Source organism: Hemibagrus wyckioides, linkage group LG08, assembly GCF_019097595.1.
Source record: "Hemibagrus wyckioides isolate EC202008001 linkage group LG08, SWU_Hwy_1.0, whole genome shotgun sequence".
Classification (NCBI taxonomy): Eukaryota; Metazoa; Chordata; class Actinopteri; order Siluriformes; family Bagridae; genus Hemibagrus; species Hemibagrus wyckioides.
In genome coordinates this window covers 15780860-15803508 of record NC_080717.1, presented here as the reverse complement: position 1 = coordinate 15803508, position 22649 = coordinate 15780860, and the positions used below count along the sequence as shown (strand labels likewise).

At 39.2% G+C, this 22649-nt stretch overlaps 1 long non-coding RNA gene across 1 annotated transcript; it reads left to right on the top strand.

The window, feature by feature from the left end:
• Positions 1-1866: 1866 nt before the first annotated feature.
• LOC131357478 (uncharacterized) lies at positions 1867-22475 on the top strand. The gene is made up of 3 exons (XR_009205270.1): positions 1867-1998; positions 6420-6478; positions 21710-22475. It is a non-coding gene; the product is annotated as an uncharacterized LOC131357478 (long non-coding RNA).
• Positions 22476-22649: the final 174 nt, after the last annotated feature.

The following is a 22649-nucleotide window of genomic DNA, read 5'->3' as shown; positions in this document are numbered from 1 at the left end:
CTCCACTAATGAAGGCACACTGACCAATGATACAGAATTATACATAAAAAGCATGTGAAAAAAGTCTGCTATTGCCTCCTTTTTATAATGCTGTACCATTGTATAACCCTTCACACCAAGCCTGTTGGATGATTTCCTATTGGGCAATTGTACAGAAGCCCTGAACTGCAAAACAAAGCAAATAAAAAGAAGAAGGAAAAAAAAATCCCACCAAACTGAAGACAGCTTGCATAACCATGTAATTGGTTACAGTGAGCATCAACTGTAGCAAACAAAATATGAAAAGTTTTTCTTTTGCAGTGCTACATAACACAACCCTTTTCATTCATCCAAATGAAAACCATGGATACATTCATTACAGATTTGATTCTTAGGCACTGGGCTGTCTCTGCTTCTTTGTATTATGTTGTATTATGTTCTCTATAGAAAATGTCATTCTTCATGCTTGGTTTTTCTCATCATATAACAGCGGTACTATGGAAAAGGTTATTTGGTGTATGCTCTGTTAGTGATATCTAGTGTATGTTCCCTATTTATGTGCAAGCCTTTGGTGCTGACCTCTAAATTCATATTTCTGGACTTTATTCTTGTTAGCATTGATGATTTTCCCTGTAAACTTTGCAGCACTGTATGCTGACAGACATCTCTGCCTGCACAGTTTTCAGTTTTCTTTGTGTTATTCTATATATTTGGGTTTTCTTACTTTTGTGTCTCTAAAGGTATATATTTTGTGCTCATGTATATGACATTTTTGATTACTTTTCTTTACAGTTTTCTTTAGGCATAGATGTAGGTGCACAGATGTTACACCATAAGAAGTGTGCAGTGTGGAAAAAAAAGATTTGTTCTATAAATTCACATCAGTGTTAAAAGCATTTTGATGTAAATATTTCGTTTTAAAGAGCATGGTTGTGGTTTCAGATTTGACAGTATATGAGGTTATGCAAAACGTGTGTGTAGTTGTGAAAATGCGTTAAGCCATTTAGGAGCATATAGTCACGGCTTCCTTACATAAGCAAGGGTGGAAAAAATAGTATTCCCGAAGAAAAAATACTTTGATTTTGTTCAGATGATTTTGTGCTATTTTGAGGGCTATGATTGAAGACAGATGAAGTTTGGTTAGAATCGTTTGCCAGTGTGCAAATAGCGTGCGTAAATAAAGTTCTGTAAGGAAAAGAAAACTGTAATAGTTCTGAGTTTTCATACTTTCCTCCCAAAACATTTTCCATTAATGTTTGTGTTTTTGGTGTTGTGTTTTTTCCGTTTTGGTTTGCTGTTTTGCTTTGGGCTTGCTGCTGTGTTTTTGATTTGCGTCTATTACGGAATTTGGATTGTGCTTTATTTATTTATTTATTTATTTAGATCTGCTGCTGTTTTTTTGTATTGGCTGTTGGGATTTTGTTTTTTTTTTAGTTTATTTATTTTTTCTTTTCGACTATATTTCATGAAAATAAATGTGAACAGTCTCCAAAAATAATGAAAGCCATCCTCAGTGGCAGTACAGCCTCTCTGTCAGCTAAAGCGCACTGTATGGTTTCATGACGATGAGCACTGCCATTACAAAACCTACAGGATTGTGTGATTAACTTTGTACCCGAGATTCTCTGACTGTGATAAACACTTCTGACAGGGGAAAACATTCCAATTTTACCCAGGTTCACGTTTGTTTTGTTTGTTTTGTTTTGCCATAAACGTGAGATCACTAAAGTCTGTTGACCTTGTGAACCCGTGCGCCATGGAGTTTTTTGAAAACATTGCGCGCTCCTAAAGGTGTTTTGGAGCTGAGTTGGCCATACATTGCGTGATACACATACAGGAAATGACATCAACGGGTCAAAAGTAAAAAAAAAAAAAAACACATAATAACTCATAGAACGGACAAGTGGGAGATGCCCTAAACCTGAGTGTACAGAGCAGGATACAGGATGCTCTGTGGCAGGTTTTCATCGTTTGGATAGATGGATGCAGGGAGGATAACCCACGCAAACAATCAGCCAAGTACGAGTCACACCCTGGCGGAGCGTTTTTGTAATTTTTTTTTTATACATGACTTTTCTTCCACGTCAAGTGTTGCGTCGAAGACTTATCGTTTTCTCTGTGATGCCGGGTGCGCAGCTGTCTCAGCTCACATGCAAGACGACTGGGCTCTGGTTTGAAACGCATTTCCACTATTTTACGTTGGCGGATATCAGAATGATCTGGCCGTCACCAGGATAAGAGAATGCGCCCGTGATTTTCAGTCTCAGCCCGGTGTCTGTCAGCAGGTGCGGTAGTCTGGAAACAATCAGGAGAGTAAAAGCGTGAGGACTGCGGTGCTGACGTTGTAGTGAAACGTCGTTTTATGTGGGTAGGGTAGTGCATCGTGTCATGTTTTCTTCCCAAATGCGGCTTTCTCGAGTCAGGCGTCGCTCGATAACGTGCGAAATTTACCTGCGGCGACTTGCGCAGCGGGACGCCTCTAAGCGCATCCCAGTCGGAGCTCCTGCGAGACAGAAGCGCGAGCCAATCACAGAGCGAGCGCGAGCGCGTGCGTGTCTTTTCCATGCGCGCTGCATCACGTGTTGTTTGTTGTAGCGCGTCCGGAAGGGTAAATTTAGAGTTTACTCATCTGTGTGTAAGTAGATCTAAGATTGGCTCTGAATCGGGCACAAGGGACATATTGCATTCCATGCACTTCGCCAGCCCTGTACCAACGTACATTTCTATACGAACAGACTTAGTTTAGAACATAACACAAGCATTATGAATGTAGTCATTTTTTTTTTTGCATGTTTTTAAACACCATGCTTTCCATTCACTTTTTGACGTCTACGTTTTGTTCTGTGCGTATTTTTTAAGCTTGGCAATTCTTACTTGTCTAATATATTTGTAGCTTTTTAAGTTTTGTACAGACAATGTCCTGCACGAGGCTTTAAACCTCCAGTCTGTGGTGTCTGCCTGTCCAGAGTGATAACTCTATTCCTAGTGTTTGTGAGTGTACAGCACTCGTTAATCTGTCATCATGTCACAGTGCTTGTGTGTGAAGGATTGAGTGTTCGTGTGTGTGTGGAGTACCCAGGCTAGTGCACAGTGCAGGCACACACTGGAGCTGTGATGTTGTAGTGCACACAGTGTAATGCAGCCAGACCTCAGGAGCCAGCAGTAATTAGCTGGGTGGGGGCATTCAGCCTGGCCATATATTCAGCATGCTGAAAGGGTGTGGGCAGGGGGTCTATTGATGGGTGACAGGTGCAGTGGCGGAAGGAGTCAGGCAATCGAAACTAGAGCTGTACCACAGTGCAGGGCTGTGTCTGGTCCCCTGGGTCACCTCAGGGGCCCGATTGGGGGTCAAAATAGAAAGCAAGATCCACTTCCTCTCTGGCTTTGCTCACAGTTCGAGAGAAAGTAAGCATACTCCCAGTGGCTTACTCATGTTTAATTTATTTCTACTTTACTGTAAACAGTACAAACAGTCCATATTAGTGTAGTTAACTGATCCGTATGCTTTAGATAGACTTCTTAGATTTGTTTTCATTTTTTAGTTTTAGCAGTTTCTCGGTGAAAAACACATATTACTATGATGCTTTGTTGGCTCTGCTAGGGCATTTTTGCTTCAACCAGCTAATCCAGGTTATAACCATTACAAATCCTGCTGTCTTGGTGAGTAATAGCCAGACAGGAGTCTTTCTCTGAAACCTTGCTTTTATTTAGCATTCCTCCAGGTTTATGGCCAGGTGTTTAAAATTATCCAGGATATTTATTAGAAAGTTCTGAAGGAAAAAAAAATTTTTTTTTGCTTACGTCTCAATTAGATGCACACAACCTAAACACATTTAACATACACAGGTACACACACACACACACACACACACATACTGTAACAGTCCATGGATACAGCTATTAACCACAAGGACATAAAATGCCAACCTTTCTCTCTCTAATCATTAGCTTAGGTCAGTGTGGGCAGTAGATGGAAGCCATGAGAGCATTACGAAACTCTAATGATCTTGGCTTAGTTGGACAAGTGGTGTGTTTGCTGAAGTAAAGGTATGGAGCTTTAGAGCTCTGGTCCAGGTCCTGATTGCAGGCTTCTGGGCCAGAGACTTTAAGTGAGAGGCTGTTGAAAATCCTAGATAAAGCCCATAGCCCTAACAGGTATGAAGCCCTTGTAATGAGCAAAGTGATGGGCATGTGTGTGCAAGTGTGTGTGTGCGTAAGAGTGACAGAGTGAGTGAGAGAGAAAGAGAGAGAAATGGGGAGAGAGGGAGAGAGGCTTAAAGAAAGTCTAGGCATGATTGGGATAGCTTCACTCTGACTGCTGTCCACCCTAATCCCAGATTTAGGGGGTAGAAAGACTCACAAATTTTAACAAGGTGAATTCAGTAGTCAGGTTAGGCAAAAGAGCAAAACTGGGCTTAGCAAATAGCCTGTAGCCCACAAGGCCTTTTCCACATAATGGCAAAAACATCTAATTTTTTCTTATTACATGGCATGTAGCTTCACTAATGATCATAGTTTGAGGGGCTAATAAGTCAGCAATTCATCTGCCCTGGAAAAGCATTCCAGGTTTTGTGAAGGCCATTATTTCTGGTTCTTAATCACCACCTCAGCTTTTATAACCCCTGAAGCCTCAGTGTGTGGCTTGCAGAAACCACATGTGGGCATAGGCTGGGAAATGCCTTTAAAAATAATAGCCTTTACCAAATGCTTAAGGCAGTCTGCTACTAACTAAACTGTGTTGTGCTTGTACAGTAGTTTATGAGAGATTAGATATGATTAGAAAGATCATGGCGGAAACTGGGGAGCTTGTTTTCCTGCATGGTGTTGGTTTTGGAGAATAGGGTCGAGGCTCAGGAGACAGAAGTCTCTTAATGGGCCATGCATGAATTTTTTTCTCTTATGACTTTATGTTATAAGTAAAGGAAGGAGAGTTTAGTAACACTGCGAAATCAGCACTTGCTTTAAAAATACTCTATAAAGCTTTTTTTGACAAACATTTTATGCTTTTAGGACAACTTTCATGAATGCTCATGATAATAGGAAAGGAGCAGTGCACCTCCTCTCAGCAGTGGATGAATGAGAGAGAGCTCATCCTTGGCATGGTTCATCAATCAGCTAGCACCAAGGACTTCTCCATCAGAGACCACTGGGTGTGCGGTTTAGATGATGAAGGGGGGTAATTAAGTCATTGTGATGTTTTTGTCTTATGATGGGTCTCGCTGGAAGTTTTCAATAAATCTTATTAGCATGGAGAGTGTTCATAGGAGTCTGGCTGGAGGTGTGAAGTGCTGTGCTGTTTACATTGGGCCTAACAGCTGCACACTTGGGAGAGAACGTGGAAAAAACGTCACCACCCTATGTCGTTGTGACTGGCGTCACACCATCAGTTGATGCCATAATTCATGTGTGTCATCTGTGCACGGTGTGTTTAAATTTCAGTGTGTGTGTGTGTTAGTGTGTGTATAGGGTGGGGGTGGGTCTTTTTCTCCTCCTGTTTACCCACTGCCTGAAGGCCCCCTGCAGAGAGCAACAGCAATTATCACCTTGGAGGAATGTGGGACCCTCGTGTTAAATTCCCTTTGACCCCCATGGAGGAGGAGGTCAGGAGGTGCAGCTCCCCCTGGGGGACAGCATGCAGTTTGGGGTGGAGGGGGTGTGCCATGGATGGGTGCGCTTGGAAGGTTCTTCTTTTTTCTCATAGAAACTTTGAATCTGCTACAGGTTTTGAGGATGATGCACTTACAACACAGCTTGACTTTTTTAACTGAATTATTGGACACCATGCCTCACATTCTAAATAAAGGTGGAGAAGGTTATCACGTTTTAGTGAAAATCTGACTCTTTGTTTCACAACATACAAATAAACCATCAATTGACTGGTTGATTTGAACAAGGTTAGGACAGTGGACCTCTAACCTCTGCATTCTTTACTTCTTTAAGTATTTTTTAATATATTTAATATAATATAAAGTATTTTTTGTCGATCAACGTTATGATAATTTTCCCAATGAAATAACTTTTAATCAAAAATAATCATTTTAGCTAAATAAATCCTTAACCTTTAGTTCATAGAGCAATGTCCAATGTTCTCATTGGTGTTTGAAGTAGATTTATTTGTATATCAAAATGATTCAACATGAATTGTTTTGTTCTAGAAGTCTATTAACTCATATGTGTCAAATATCTCAATATTACCTCCATATTGCACCTGATCTTATTCATCCAGTAAATAATAAAAGCAAGAAAAGGATGTTTCAAGTTTCTATTGCTTCCCTTGGCAGCTACAGTGGCATGGGATTTGGCTTTGATAGACTTTATATTCGGAGGTACTTATGAATGATGGGCAGAAAGGGAGTAGCTATCTCATAAGGTTACTGAGGCTGATCATATGCTATTAGTGTCAGATGCTGAAAACAGACTTTTATGTTTTCTCTCTGCAGAGGCTCACTGAACCTGCCCACACAAGACATATATCAAGTCTGATTGAGCGGTCCGAGAGGTAAGACGCTATATCGATCTATTCTATTGATGGAATGTGTTCCCCATTTTGATGGCTCTGAGTCATAAGAGCTTTTGTTGTAGCTTTTTCTTCTATAAAGGAAATTCTTGAAAACCTACTGTCATTCTGATTTGTGCTGTAATTCCACTGCGTAGAGAACTTTGCACTCTGCACAGGTAAAGGTTAAGGTTTGTGTTTAAACTCAGCTTGTATCCTCTGGTCTATGAGTTGGGTTCGGTCCGTACGTTAATTAAGGCTGAAGTGAGTGCGGTCATGCTTAAGTATACTAATTGTGACAAAGCAAAATATTTCTGCGGTTTCATCAGATCACGTCGCCGCTTCCAATTAGTGCCAGACCAAGGCCAACTTCCTGTGAACACATGGGGTCCTTTTCTCCATGATTTATTTAATAACATCAGGCCTGTACCCAATTGTATGTCTTGAAACAGAATCAAACCCCCCCACCCCCATGTCTGAACCTCTGTTTGTTGTGTTCATGATCGTATGTTTGACATTTGCATTCAATCCCTACTCTTGCTAACACACGTAAAATGTAATCTATAGGTGTCTTGTCCCCTCAGTCTGTAATTTTTTTTAGCAGTATGCTGTTAGAATTGAAAAGAACAGATCAGTTTCAAACAGAAAAAAGAATTACTGATGACCATTGTTTTCAGCTTGCAACATTAAAAAAATATATAATTCATACTCACTGACTGTCAATTGGTGTCAGAAATGTTGTTAGATATATTGCTTGAATAAAAACTTTTAACACATTTAACCTTACATTTATACTGAAATGTTTGCTTCTTTGGACGAGCTACATTTGAACATAAAGAGAAAAATATTCTGTTTTCAACTAAAATAAAACTTGTGCCAGGTTAGATGGATTAGAGTTATGAGGTAATGGTTATATGTAGTAAGCTGCTCATTCACACCCTATAGAAAGAATGTTTAGATGTATTTATAGTATGTAAGTGAATAAGAGCCTCAGTGGAGCAGATGCATGTCCTTGATTCCCAAAATATATTGAATAGGACACTGACCATTAACATTTTTCTTAGAATTAGTGTCACTTCTCAAGTTCTCCTCACTTCTTCTAGAAAGTAGCATGTGGGACAGATAACAGAATTAGTAATCAAGATGCCTCTCTCTCTCTGTCTGTTTGTCTGTCTGTCTCTCTCTCTCTCTCTCTCTCTCTCTCTCTTTCTCTGTGTGTGTGTGTGTGTGTGTGAATGTAATTTATAAGGATTTTGCATGTTAAAATGAAAAGTTATAGTTGTATTTAGGACAAGGATTTGAGATAATGTTTCTACAAATGAACTGAGATGAAATCCAAGGAAATTGTTTTCATTAATTAAAATACCTTCAGATTTGAGCTTTACCAGGACACACGCACGCACACACACACACAAACATACACACATACACACTTATACAGAGCACACTGTGGTGCTCCACATGCTCACAGACTCATGCACTAGATTCACACAGCCTGCAGGGAAAACACCGCCAAGAGAGAGAGAGAGAGAGAGAGGGAGAGAGGGAGAGAGGGAGAGAGGGAGAGAGGGAGAGAGGGTGGGTAGAGAGGATTTCTGAATGAATGATAGAGTGACTGCACTGTACTCTCAATTCTGTGCATATATAATTCTTCCCATAGTAGCACACTAAAATTTCCCTTTCCCACTCTCTGGTGTATACAGAATGCATCTGCATGAATGCTCCAGCACCACACAGCCTCAGTCTTTGTTTTTATCTTAAAGAAACCTGGAAATTTGAACTTTTCTTGAGGTATCTGGAAGTACTGAAAAATGGCTGGTGATGATTTAGAAAGAGATTTGGATTTGTCAAAAACAAATCTTGAAATTTTGGCTTTTGGTTAGTTTTTCTATTATTAAATCAAATAATGCTTATTTCTTAAAGCAGTGGGGAAAGTATACAAGGAAAGATCATGCTTGTCTTTTTTCTTTTTTTTTTAATTATTTTATGTCTCTTTTATTTCGAACATGTGCATGAAACAAATGTACATCACTTCAACTTAAGTTACAAGTATCTGCCAATTTCAGCCTTAGACCAGACTGGTTCTCCTGATTTTTAGGCTTCATCTCAAATGCACTGAGTCTGCCAGACACTGGGACATCAGCCTTAGAGATGCGACAGAGATCAAGTCAATTAAGGCGAAGCAAACAAACACATGCCCATGAAGAAAGACACAAAGAGTCTGAGGAAAGAGGAGGGTACTGAGAGTGCTTTGGCTGGTTGGGTAATTATTGACGATGGTGCACGTGTGGGAGTAGGTGAATGTAGCCCTTACATGGGTGTCCAGCACACACTGTTTGCATTTTCGTTGCTCCCCGTCAATGGGCGGCCTTGGACCACGGGGAACACCCTTAACACTGAGTCCAACCCCCTCACAATCAGAGCGCATCCTGTCTCCACTCCTCCCCTCAGTCCCTGTCTTCCTCATCTTCTCCCCGAGGAGAATGGGAGCAGGCTGAGAAGGCGGTAAAGACCCATCTTTGACATGTTTGATGGGGGCCCTGCTGGACAAAGCCCTCTTTGCTGCTCGTCCATGTGGAAAATGGCGGTGGTGGAAAAAGGGGGGGGGGGAATTAGTGGGATCTGCTAATCATGCAGGCAGCACTCATTTAATTGACGTGAAAATTTTGTTTAATCTAACATGTCGATAGGCAATATGACAATGGACTGGAAATAAAAAAGCAAGGCCTTAAGGCCAAGGGCTCGACAGATTGTTATTACTGAAGGACAACCTTTGTGAGCTTGTGTCTGTGTTTCTGTCTTTGTAGAGTTTGTCAGAGTGAGAGCCGACGTGGAAGGATTAAATGCTCTTATCGCCATAATACTTCTGGGCAAATCTCTTGGCCTGCTTCTTGGTATCTGATTTGATGTTTTCTTGTGTTTGTTGTTTATTGGGGCAGAAAGTAAAATGGTTTCATTATCGTAACGCTTTGAATCTGAATGGTTTGGAAAGTAAAAAGAAATAAGAAAAAGGATGTGGCACAATAAATCTTAAACATGTGAGATGAAATGTAGGAAATATGTAGGGGGTAAATAAGTCTTTAGAACTTGTGAAAAAAATAATGTACCACTAAAAATACAGCAACACCCTTCTTTGTTGAATATGTTTTTCAGTGAAGGCTTTATGAATGCATACAATTATTATATACTCTTCTTCTATCGGCAGTTCAGAATCATGAAAGGCCTTGAAAAATATGATCAAAGATTTATACACATCATGCCTCATCTCAAGGTTTGGTGGTAGCTTCTTTCAAAAGGACTCTATAACACGCCCAATTTTTTTTGCTTTCCTTTTTGCACATCATGTCCACAAAATTATATTCTACAGCTCCGTCACATATCATTGAATTGTAGCAAACATTGAGTGTTAAATGTACAGTTTGCTCTTGAAAACAGTAACATATTTTCTGCCGATCCGTGGCTTTATATACTCAGTGCACAATGGTCATGGGCTGACATGATTTGAGTCTGTCTGCAGTCTTTGCAAGAGCTGACACTAGACTCATAGTGTCTGGGTTGAAGCCCTCACAGAATCCAGAATTATAACTAGACGGGAGATACTGCTAACATATGTGTCTGTTTAATTGTGGATGAGTTTGTGTGTTTGTGTGTTTCAGGGAAGAGTAGGACTAAAAGAAACTATTCTGTAACTGGACTAGCAAGAAATAGTTCAGCTTTATGGACAGCATGCATGCACAGTGGGTAGCACTGACACTTTACAGCTCCAAGGTCCCTAGTTTGAACCTACACTCGGGCTACTGTTACTCTGTGGAGTTTGATATGTTCTGCCAATATCTGCATGGGTTTCTTCTGGATTTTCCAGTCTCATCAGTTTCACCCAAAAACATGCTGGTAGGTTAACTGGCTTTCGAGGGTAGACTCTGTGACCCAGACCAAGATAAGGCTTTTACTGAAGATAAGATAGTTTAAAGAGATTTATAGTGAACTCGGCCACTGTGTGCATCTACGCTTTCAAATAGTTGATCCGGTGGCTAAGGAAGACCTGGATAAGTCATAAACTGCTCAAGTTTACACTGTGTATATGTATGGGAGGTTCAGATATGTAATTCTTCTATAGACAATAGCAAAAAAAAAATCCACAGTCACAATTTCCCCATACAAACATTGAATATTTCATTTGCCTTGCTCAGACAGAAGATTAAATATTGATGACAATTCATTCATTGGGACTCTAACTCTGTCTCCTAGGTACCTAGGTTTCTATTTTTTTCCATCTATTTTCTCATAATCTATCTTTGCATTCCATCCTGATACTCTTCAGCTTACATGCCTTGTGCATACACTTGACTGTTGTTTGATGAAGGAGTCACATTTAAATCCCTATCAATCCTCATCAATTAAGATACTACCACAGGGGATGTTCATGCATAAGCTTAAGCAGCCAGTGGGAGCTGAGCCAAGACCTGCCTGTTGAGGAAGAGCACAGGAGGACGGGGTGAACTGCAGAGTAAGCTCTCTACCCACCGCCTCCGCCTCCAAAAAAAATTCCCCTCTGCTCACCCCAGCGGAGGGTCCGCTCTTGCTCCGCCACTCTGCCCTGACAACTGACTGCTAGAACGAGTGCACCAAAATAGGTGCCTTGCCAGTCTCCATGACAGGCTGCGCATAATCAGCGTCAGCGGTGTGTAATTATGGTTGTCAGGCTCATCCGCTGTAATTGATGCGAATGTGAGCGGACTTGGCGGCCAGGGCGGCCCCGCCAACACACATGGCAGTACCAATGGCACCACACTGAAAAAGCTGGTGAGGAAAAAAACATTACCTGTCTGGTGCCTCAGTCGTAGTGCGTTGTTAAGCTCTGCCACCCAACCTGCGACACTAGCACACTCTACTACACTTAACGGTGCCCCCTTCGTCTACATCAGCTTTTCTCTCCGTTTTTCTCCTGGCTCTGAATTCTCAGGATTAGTTTGATGTTGCCTGGGCAAAATCGCAGATGGCAAAGCGGGTGGTAGACACGATGAAAAATTATGTCAAAGCCATAGCTGCTTAGGTGTCTCTGTGGCGAGGTGGTCTGTCTGTGGGGTGCATTTAGCTTATCGCTACTGGCTTTTTTTATGCATTTCAATACCTGGCTTCCTGGAGAACATGCAGTGCGGCTTCGGAAAGAAATAATTACTTAACTTCAGGGGTGCTATTTAACTTGACGTTTTTATGCTAGTGCATGCAAGAGGGAGAGGGGCAAATGAAGGGGCAAACGCTTGGCATTTAAGAGCTTACCCAGAGGTTTTGAACAAATGGCTAGGGCATCTACTGTGTCTTGTGGTCTCAGGTGTTTTCCCTCTCCTCAACTGCCCTACTGCTGATTTAAGGAAAAGTTACGGATGAAATGAAACCTTTTGCAAGAATATGAATCTAATATCACTGATGTGATATTAGAGAAAATGGGAAAACTTTTGAATAATCTCTTCAATGATTGTTCTTAAGTGTGTGCTCTTAAAATGATCATAGTAGCAAAATCCCTGTGTTTGTCTGTTTAGCTGTCAGCGATTTTATCAGCTCCTGCTGAAACTGGTCATTTGCTGCGACATCAGGGCTCCCATTTGCTAACATGTTTCACATTTACATTTTTGTAGAAGGACCAAAAAAATGCGATGGGGACAATACTTCATCTGTTGAAAATGCCGACTGCCATTGGCCATGTTATGCAGCCTTTTGGAATTTTGTACGATAAGAGCACTATTTTGAAAAAGACCTTGCCAATAAGCATAGCAGCACATCTTTACTTTCTTCACTATATACAATACACTTACTATGTACTACTCTATATTTACTACGTACTACCTGTCGTTCTCATCACATGAAGGTCTTTATAAACAGCAATGATGCTGTTGATTATAATGCATCATTGTATTGTATTGTATTTAATTACACTTAATCACACTGACTACACTCCATCCCCACTGACTTGTACAGTGGTGGCGGTTAGTTTATTTGCTGCATGGATCTCCCAGAGTAGCATATCCTAATAACAACCGTAGGAAAAGGTGGTAACCCTTGTGGTAACTGATTGGGGAAGAGTAGGTGAGATTGATGGCGGAGCCTCTTCACCCCATCAGTCCCCTCTCACCCCCATATGCTCAGCCTGCCAGAAACAGACTGTGGTGAATCTCATCAGACATTCAAATTGACAGCAATTTCCCCCCACATTGTAAGGAGGGGCTACAGCAGGGGTTTATGTATTGAGATGATATTGTTTGTTAAAAATTGCTTGTTACCTTTTTGGAACGTTAGTTTATGAACATAATTGTTGAGACAAATGCAGTACTGATTGGTTGCCCAAAGGCCAGTAACTTGGATCTACAGCAAAAAAAAGTAATTCCTTTATTCTATTAATTACTCATACATGTACACAAACCTCCTTTGCATGTCACCTTTTAATTAAAAATAATCAAATTTGTTCTCTATAACCACTTTTTTGTCTCTTGACACCTTGCTTGGCAGGAAATAGGGGTTGTCAATTGGATTAGTGTTAATTAAATGTATATGTGCACACACAGGTAGAATCAACAACGCGAGGTGTCATTTTGTACGTGTCTGAGTGCCATCGCCATTAGCATGCAGTCTGTCACTTATGTTCTGAGGCCAGAGCCGTGCTAGCAGTGCTGCAGCAACACAAGGTGAAGTGTGAAACTTTGAGAGCGCAAAGCTAATCATTGTGCAATTATATCAACCAAAAGGGAGCCATTAGCTAAGTGCTAACTGCTGATGGTGGATGCTTTTGCGGTGGGTGAGGATGGGATGGCTGAGGCTGTTGACAGTGCTTGAATAGGTCTCTGAGGCCCTGTGATTTAGACGATCAGCTTCACTGTTTTACTGGCATTCATTAGCAGCATCATTTAATGTACTGAAATGACATAATCATAGCCAGATGTTATTAAACATGTCACAACAGCCTTTGAAAAATAGGCCCGGCTTGTCTTGCAGAAGTGGTGCACTCACTGAACAGTTGTCTTGTATATTCTGTGTATTTTGGAATAAAGCACATCTAGGGAAAATCTAATCCGGCTATGATGCATTCGTGGCAACGAATTTGAAAGCATAAGATTTGTTTGAGGATGCATAGGGATGAAGGTGGGGGTGGTGCCAGTTTATGTTAGTATTTCTTGGTGGCTACCAAATGTCCCCTTAAGTATAGGAATATCTGACAGTTTTAACTTTCTGGGAACATTTGGCTAGACCTCACTTGGACAAATGCTATTATACATAAAACTGCAGCTTTTATTTAAAAAAGTAAATGAGCCAAAAGGTTACCTTTTGGTAACTGAGGTTAAGGTTGATGGCATTAATTACTAAACTATAGGCAGGCCATAGCTAAATTCAGGCAAACAGCCAAAAAACTGAATTTGAATAATTTTTAATGATTATAATGTTGAGAACTCTGTTAAAGTACATGTTAAACCATACCTAGGCATTAGGTGAATAAGGAACCAGATTAAAAGATGCACTGGGAGCATGTGTAAAGAAGATGGCTGAATTTCTAGCTTTCTAGAAGTAGCTATGCTGCATTGCTTTGGATAGTTCATCCATTTAACTTTCAGTTTTTGTTTTTTTGGTCTTGACTAAATGAGTGGCCTGACTGATTCTGTAGGAACATGCCATGGTCAACTTGGCAATCATGTGACACAGGTTCTGTGACCTGAGTCAGCTGGAGCAGAGAATGAGAGAAGTGTGTTATTATGTTTACACTGTATTAAATATCCAATGTGTGCATATGGCATGATTTCTTCACTTCAGAACTGTAGGGTTCTCTGAGACGGTGCTCCTACAACCATTTCTATGCTGATTTGACTGTATATTTGGGCCCATATAATTGTTGGAAAACTATTTACTATCTAGTCTTAACCTTCTGGCAGAGGCACCCAGGGGGTTAAAATATACTGGTGCTTGGAATTTATCATGTCATCGGTTTTCACAAAAGATCACGGACCACTATGTATTTTGTGGGTTCTTATGGTAGACTTTCTTTGTTCAATCTTCCCAAACTGTTAGCTGTCACAAGAGCATCTATGAGTATATTTTGATAACTGATAACTCCAAGAATCAACTAAACTATGCAATTCTTAAACAGCATTTCTTTGGAGGGAGGGCTGGGTATTATGTATATTATTTTATATGTTATATTCATTTAATTTTTTTGTCAGCGTCATCCATCTGCCTTTTTATATACTGACGGTTCTTTTGTTTTCCCCCTTGTTGATGGATGACAAAGAGATTTTACCCCATATGTGTGCAACCCCATATTTATAGCTCAGGGAAACAGGACGTGTGCTAATCAAAGGTAACAATAGAGTTTCTGAAGCAATTTTAAAAAGCAGTTTTTATACAATTATTGTGAGTGTTTTAGATTTCCTGCCAATAGTTAACTCAATAGCGTGATTGAGATGGGGTTCTATAATAATCTATTCTGCAGAAAGGGGATTGTGTGAAATGACAAGAACACAAGGAATGGACTGATTATTAAATCCTTTTGTTTTTCTTGTTCATCACTTGTACAAAATGGCAGCTTTTTGTTGATTGCCAACCCAAAATATCATTCTTTATACAAGGAATTCATTCATGCCATGCTGTCTAGTGGCATGATGACACCCAATCAGATAATTATATTTCAACCCTTCTTGTCCTGAAGTCTTCCATATTTTATTTGACTGCCATCGGAGCACCAGGACATATTGTTAAGTAAAATTTATTTTGTGCAGTAGATGATATGCTATAGGAAACTTGGAAAAAATTCTATACAGTTCTGCAGACAGAATTAGACTGATGTAGTGCAGACTAGTTATATGTGGCTCGGTAGGTAGTTTCTAAATATATAGAATAGTCAGAGTAGATAAGGAGCAAACTTTCCAGGTTACTAAAGCACTAAGCTGAAATGTGTGCAGCATTTCATATTGACTTCATATTAAAAGATCTGACATGTTTGGGTATATTTTCCTCCCAGCTACTACATAGAAACAAGAAAGGATTGTTTATTGTGTAGTAATAGATAAATTGCAGGTTTTTTTTTTTTATAATCGAACATAATTAAAATATAAATATAAAATATAAAATATTAAAATATAATCGAATGTCTCTTTTACAACTTAATTGTGTCAGGATGTGGTATTGATTTAAAACAATTTGATCAGGCTTGTTTTGATCCCAGAAAATTTACTTAATTTACAGTTTACTATGGCTTAAACCATGCTTTTTAAGGCAGCTAAAGTTTACAAACACGTTCAATGTTGTTTTCTTTCAATGTGAATAAATTTACACTCAGATGATTTATTATTTTATGTTCTCCCTCCTGTTTGGCTGCTCAGTATTGCTTATCAGGGCTGCGGTTGAGAAGCGCCAAAACGTGTTAGGATGTATCTGTGAAAGAGCTCCCCTTAATCTGGTTTATTTACATGGCTACCTCCAAACCATTTGTCGACACACCAATGGCCCATTCCTCCTGCTCCTTCTAGGGATTTAGACTGAAGGTGCAAGAGCCTACAGACAGTAAAAAAAAAAAAAAGCCATCTGGCCTAAGGGAGGGTAAGAAGGGGGTGAGAGCGAAGGGAGTCGTGCTGGGCAATCAAAATGACAGACAGCGGTGAAAAGTGTTTTGTGGGCTCCCACATATATGTGAAGTAGCCTAACTTGTGAACCTTTGCAGCTCCCTCTGGTCACCAGGTAAACACACAATCTGTGTTTTCAGTGGGTGTCCTGAAAGTATATTCAGCTCAACTGCTGTAAGAACTTAATATTTACTTCAGTATTTAATCTGGCCTGGGTTCTGTAATTTGACAGTAAAAAAGACATAGAAGAAGCGACCGAATAAGAAAAGCATTCTGTATTTTTACATCTAAAAATAACACTTCATCAAAGCCTACTCTCTATAAATTTTATAATCTCTTGTTTTTATGCATCCATTTTATCCCCCATCCCCCTACATTGGCCCCTTTTTCTCCTTCAACAAAAATATGTGGAGGCTTCATTTTTCACCCTTCCCAAGCGGCTCTGTTGTCAGTGAGGAGCCCTTAGGAAGTCTTTATTTCTGCCAGGCAGGGCCTCTCGCGTTCCTCCAGCCTCTCAGGCCGTTCTCATGGCTGTCCCCCCACCTGCTGGGACCCTGATCCAGGGCCTGAGCTGCGCTTCAGCGGGAGACAATTACTACCCCGCTCTGCCTTTGATCATCTGACCACATGGAAGCACAACAGCTGACCACATGTTTTAGCCGACAAGGAGCCTAAGAGAAAAAGAGGAGAAAGAGGAGAAGAAGATGGGCGAGAAAAAAAATCCCTTGCTTTATATATCTCATTCTTTCTCTTGTGTGTGCAGAATAATGAGTGTGTCTGATCCAGGAACAGTTTTGAGTTGTCTGCCGTAATGCTTAAACAGTAAACAGTTGTTTTAATCACTATGGTTTTCTGTATAGTTGAGGAGAAGGCTTGTTACAGGCCTCGGTTAACCTCATATAAAGTTTCTCTTTGAATTCGCTTGTTCAGTTTAGTGAGTCTGGTTTAGCAAGCAGGAAAAAGTCATTTGAGGCTGGGATGGTAAAAGTGTGCAAATTCTTGTGTCATTGTCAGCCAAACTGTCTGAGGGCAGCTGGGCCTTTGCTCGCATGCCTGTGCTCTTCAACAGAAATAAACCTGTAGCCCAACTTTCAGTCAAGCTTGGACCTACCCCAGGTCACTGTCAGAATGATGTGAGGATACTTAAATAGTTTTGAAACAATTGATAAAATTTTTGAAACCTACATTTTGGTACAATAATAATAGTAATAATAATAATAACAACAACAACAACAACAACAATAAAAATTATATCTATATTATTTATTTTTCACTCAATAAGAATTTTACTTTCAGATTAAATGACCTGTTCACTTTCATTTTCACTGATATGAACAGTGTGTCTTTATTGGAGAGACATTTTATTACATTAAAATTAAAAGCGCTGTATGCTATAATATTTTGTGTCTAAATATGTGCACATTTTGATGATCTTTATTCTGTAAAATAGTTGACCTCCTCTCATGTCTGAAGCACCTGTCTGTTTCAGAAAAAAAAAATCACATGACAGACTGAATGCCAGCAAAGTACACATATGCTTAAATAATTTAAATAATTACTTCTACAGTTGGTGTAAAATTGTAAAACACAATTGTGACCTAGTAATATTGATAGAAAATATTATAAATGTCATGACTTTTGCCTTAGGCTATCTGATTTATGGTATACAGTATGTTGTTGCATTTGCATGGCCCGGCAATTACGTTTTTCTCCTTTGTTGTTTGTTGTTGTTTTTTGCAATCAAAGTTGGATGAAGCAGTTTCCCAACATATTTCCATCAGGTTTTAGCCTGTAGGATATGAATACATAATGTGTCAAATGTCCACTGTTTTGAGAACTCATCTGATTAGCTGGTTCTTATGAATCTGTGATTGTGTACATCACCATGTTATTGTAATAAAATCAGGGTGAAGTGTGAATGACTGCAGGTGTGTCAGGACCATATATGTTTCCATCCGTGAGTCCAGTGAGACATGCTAAGTGGTAGAGTGGTCGGGGTAGGCAGAGGGGCCTGGGGGAGCTGTTTGTTTTGGCCTGTTTGCTGGGGATGGCCTCCTTGAGTGTACCTATTGTGCAGAAGATCACTTTACCACATTAAGGGTGCATGAAAAGAAGCTCTTCACCAGCACTTGGGCTCTGCCTGGAAGAACAGGCAGTGTTTTGACTGGCTGCCACCTTCTATTCTGACTGCTCTGCCGCCCTGTAGACAGCGTCTGCTTTAAAAGAGCCCAGGAGGACAAGGAGGACACACAGACCAGACCTCCACAACCAAACCAGCAACATGTGTAGACTGATACACAACAATAAATAAGCAAATGGTGTTCTTAAATACCTCTCATCATTGTGTGTGTGTGTGTGTGTGTGTGTGTGTGTGGGCGTGTGCGAGGGGGAAAAACTGTCATATTTATGTGTTCACAAACTTTGTATTTTCCTCCCCATTTATTTTTAATTATGAATTATTTAAAAATATATATTTAGACATGTCATATGAATTAAAAATAATTATAATTATAGAATTAATTATAATTATGATATCTTAAGGCTTCATTTATTACATTTATTTGCAGTTTACAATTAATGTGTAAATGTTATCTTGCATAATTAGTAATTGATTTGAAAATGCAGACTTTTTTTTAAAAAAAAGAAGTGACAGACATTCTTGCGCTAATATGTGATTATTGAATTATCTGTTCATCTAATCTTCATTTTAGACAATATTGCATTGTCTTGCTTTAATTAAGAACACAGCATGCCAAACATTATATTTGCATGATGTTAGTCTCTAAACAGTGAGAAATTAGGTCTATAATTGTTGTATCTTGCATTATATTCTGGTGATGGGAATTCAGATGAATTTATTATTATGTATCAGAACCTTCAGGATGAATATAATAAACTCTTCAAAGCACTGACAGTTTTGCTTTGAACGACTGCAAGCACCATGCTTTTCTCTCTACAAAAATGTCAGTGATTTCTTTCCTCATGTGAGTCTTACTCCAGTTACTGGCCCTTTGTGTATTTTACCCAGTTCATAATCATTTTATCCGGCAGTTAAAAATAATTAACAAGTCATGCTCTTTTGTCATTTGCCATTATGAGTCTTCCATCCAGCAATGAAAGGCTTTTCCATAAGCACACTCACATAACAGTGTCAAAATCTATTTTAAAGTGCAGTAATTCAGAGGTTTACAAGACTCCATAAAATCCCAACATGCCCCAGTAATGAGAAGCATGAGTACCTCCCGGCCCCTGTGCGAGGAGACAGGACATACTACATTTGGATGCATCTGGAAAAGACCAGACGGGGTGAATAAAGTGCACGGAAGCTTCTTTCTGCTTTCCTTATAGAGTGATAACCGTAAGGGTTGATGCCAGGGGTTAGGTAGTGCTCATAACTCTTCCCTTTCACATTAGACTCACGCTAGGCTGTACAATCATAAAGTGAGAAATGTCACATTTTTCACAAAACTTTCTTTTTTTGACTCCCTTTTCAGAGCTCACACATTGTGCAATATGTGCTTTAAAACTCTCATCTATAGAGCACTAGGGGTCTGGGGGAAAAAAGCAACAGTTGTAATGTCACACTGCTGTGTCCACACCAAATTCACACTTGCTGGAGATCTCATAACTCCACATGTGGCCTGTGTAGACATTAAATATAAACCTGTATAAGGCTGTGTACATAAAATAAGTAAAAAGTGAGCCAAGGTGTGAATAGTGTCACAATATTTATACACTCTCAGAGGTGTGCTTTATTCTTCTGTTCATGTTTCATGACCCTTTACGACAATTATTTTATAGAAAATGTCTGTTCCAGAACTATCTTTTGCACTGACTGCTAGGTTTCTCACCAAAGTTTAGATAATGACAAATGCATGGATTGATCACCATCTTATTTTGTTTATTTTGCATGTGCTAAATGCTTCACTAAATCAGATCCGGAGTGTTAAAGTATGCAGGCAGCTTCATGCTGCGTCTCAGGTCCCAAGAGTAGCTCCAGATGTGTACACTAGCGATTAGCATGTGTGTGAGAATTAAGGAAGCTGTGACTGTTTTTTTAAAGAAAGAAAATCATTTAATATGGATATAATATGGACTTAGTGTTAGAAACAGTTTCATAGTACTTGCTGTGAATTAGCTGTAGATTTGGTAACATGGATAGAGACGTAGATGGGGACTTCCAGCCTAAAAAAGTGAAAGATGGCAGTAAAGTGAGCGTTAGATTTATTCCAGTTACCATAAATGCTAGAACTTTCAACACTTACAGCCAAGTATAACAAAAGGCTGAAATCCATCAGAAAGAACATCTACAGATGTTAACAGGGCTCATAAAAGTTGTTATTTTTCTTTTTTATGCAAGTTTTATTTTTTTCACATGGGCTCTTTTAATAAATCTAATCAAATCAGTTGAACTATTTTACATTAATCGAAAATTGCATTAATTATAGACTGTTGCCTTTTACTTAAACTGTGCATTGGGATTTTTATAGTTTACATCACAGCAGGTTTAAGTGTATAATATTTCCGCAAAGCAGTGGAAAATTTATAGCAGACCCCATGACATTTTATTGAATCTGTTTCATACCAGATCAGCAGAAGTGCAATATTCTGATCTTATTAGATGTATTAGGCCCAGGCTTCTGTACGATATTATTTTATATGATATGATAAGGAATGATTTGATTTTATTAGAAAAACTGCTACAATACAATACTGTATGATTTGATATAGTGTAGATCGATGTGACAAAATTTGTTCAGACTCTATTCAGACTCTTAATGGTGCATGAATATATTATGCTACCTGATGCCTCTAACTACTTCACCAGTTCATTCCTTGTTAACGTGGGGTTCAGTTAACCCTTTCAGTCCAAAGTCCATTAATTTCTAGGTTAACTTGTGTCTCCATCCTTAACATCTGTTTGGTCCAAAGTTGTTATATTTGCATACATTTGTGTGTACAGATGGTTATGATACCTTCAGTTCTTTAGATATTGATTCCAGGGAGGAACCAGACTTGTTTATGGAACAAAATATTTGGAACAAATTGTGAAATGTAACAAACTGTGAAATGTCTTATCACTAATTTAGTCTTATACTTATTAAATATATTTCTTATTACTTACTTATTTAAAGATATTAATGTCTTGTTTATAAATATTTTCCTAAAAGCAGTAACACACAGTTGTTCTGTTTTGAGATTATACTTATAGATGATATTCACTATAAAACAAACAAACAAATTAATTTTTTTTTGTCACGACCATACACAGTACGAGGTGTACTGAAATGCATTTGTCTGTCCGTGTCATAAAAAGTGGAATAAAAATAGAATGAAAAAGAATAAAAATAGTTGCAGTAAAGATAGAAATAGAATTATCTGTGCAAAGTAAATGGGAAAATATTTATAAATATGGATTTGTGGCAGAAACAGCATGACTATTGTAAATAAAGTGCAGATTGGTACAATATATGCAATGTTCTGTGCAAAAGAAATCTGCCTGAGGTACTCAGTGTTGTGTAGAAAATTCCAGAATAATTTTAAGATCTAGTCCTATGTGTTGTGCTGGATGAGGGTCTGAATGGCCTGCGGGAAGAAGCCCCTCCTCATTTTCTCTATGTTTGCCTTCAAGGAACGGAAGTGCTTCCCTGACTGCAACACAGAGAAGAGTCTGTAGTTTGGATGGCTGAGGTGCTTCACTATCCTCCTGGCTTTGGTCCAGCACTGCTTGCTGTAGATTGACTGCAGGTCAGGAAGCTCAGTGGCTATGATACTCTCAGCTGATCACACCACTCTCTGGAGAGCTCGCCTGCTATCCTGCCTGGTGCTGTTCTCAAACCAGACTGTGATGCTTCCCATCATGCTCTCAATGGTGCGAGTGTAACATTGCTTACACTACAACAGCAGCTCATGTTGTATTGCTTTATTATTGCATGCAATATAGTGTCATAAAGAGCCATCTTATACTGTGCCACTAGGCTAGAATACAACTTTATCCCTTACCTTAACACTATTTGTAAATTATTTACTTAATGTACATATAAAAGGAGAGATGACATTGGTGTCCATATCACACTGAGGTTTAATGTTTTATTTGAACTAAAGTCTTAAAATCTAATTTATCTTTTTTTAAAGTATGGATAGTGATGTTTATTAATAAATCACCTCTTGATGATTTGGTGTCTTTCTTGTTAGATACAAGATATGGCCAAAACAGTGTCATATGAACCAAAAGAGAACCCCACAGAGTGCCATTAAGTTGGCCTTTTAAAAATGTATTCATTTATTTTTACTGAACTATCAGTTTGTGGATGCAAAACTTGTGGCCCTCGTGGGGTTGTAAGGGCAGGAAGGATGGCTCCGACTAATCACAGTAATTTTCCATCCACTGTTACAGTGAGGACACAACAAAAGGGCCATGACATTAAAATAAATAAATAATTGATTAAATAAGCGACTACACAAGAGTTTCTTTTGTTCTGTCAATCCACCATCACTCAGAAATCATATGAGTGGCCAGATGGAAAAAAAGGCAAAATTAAAAGCATAGATGGCGAGATGCTTTTTACTCA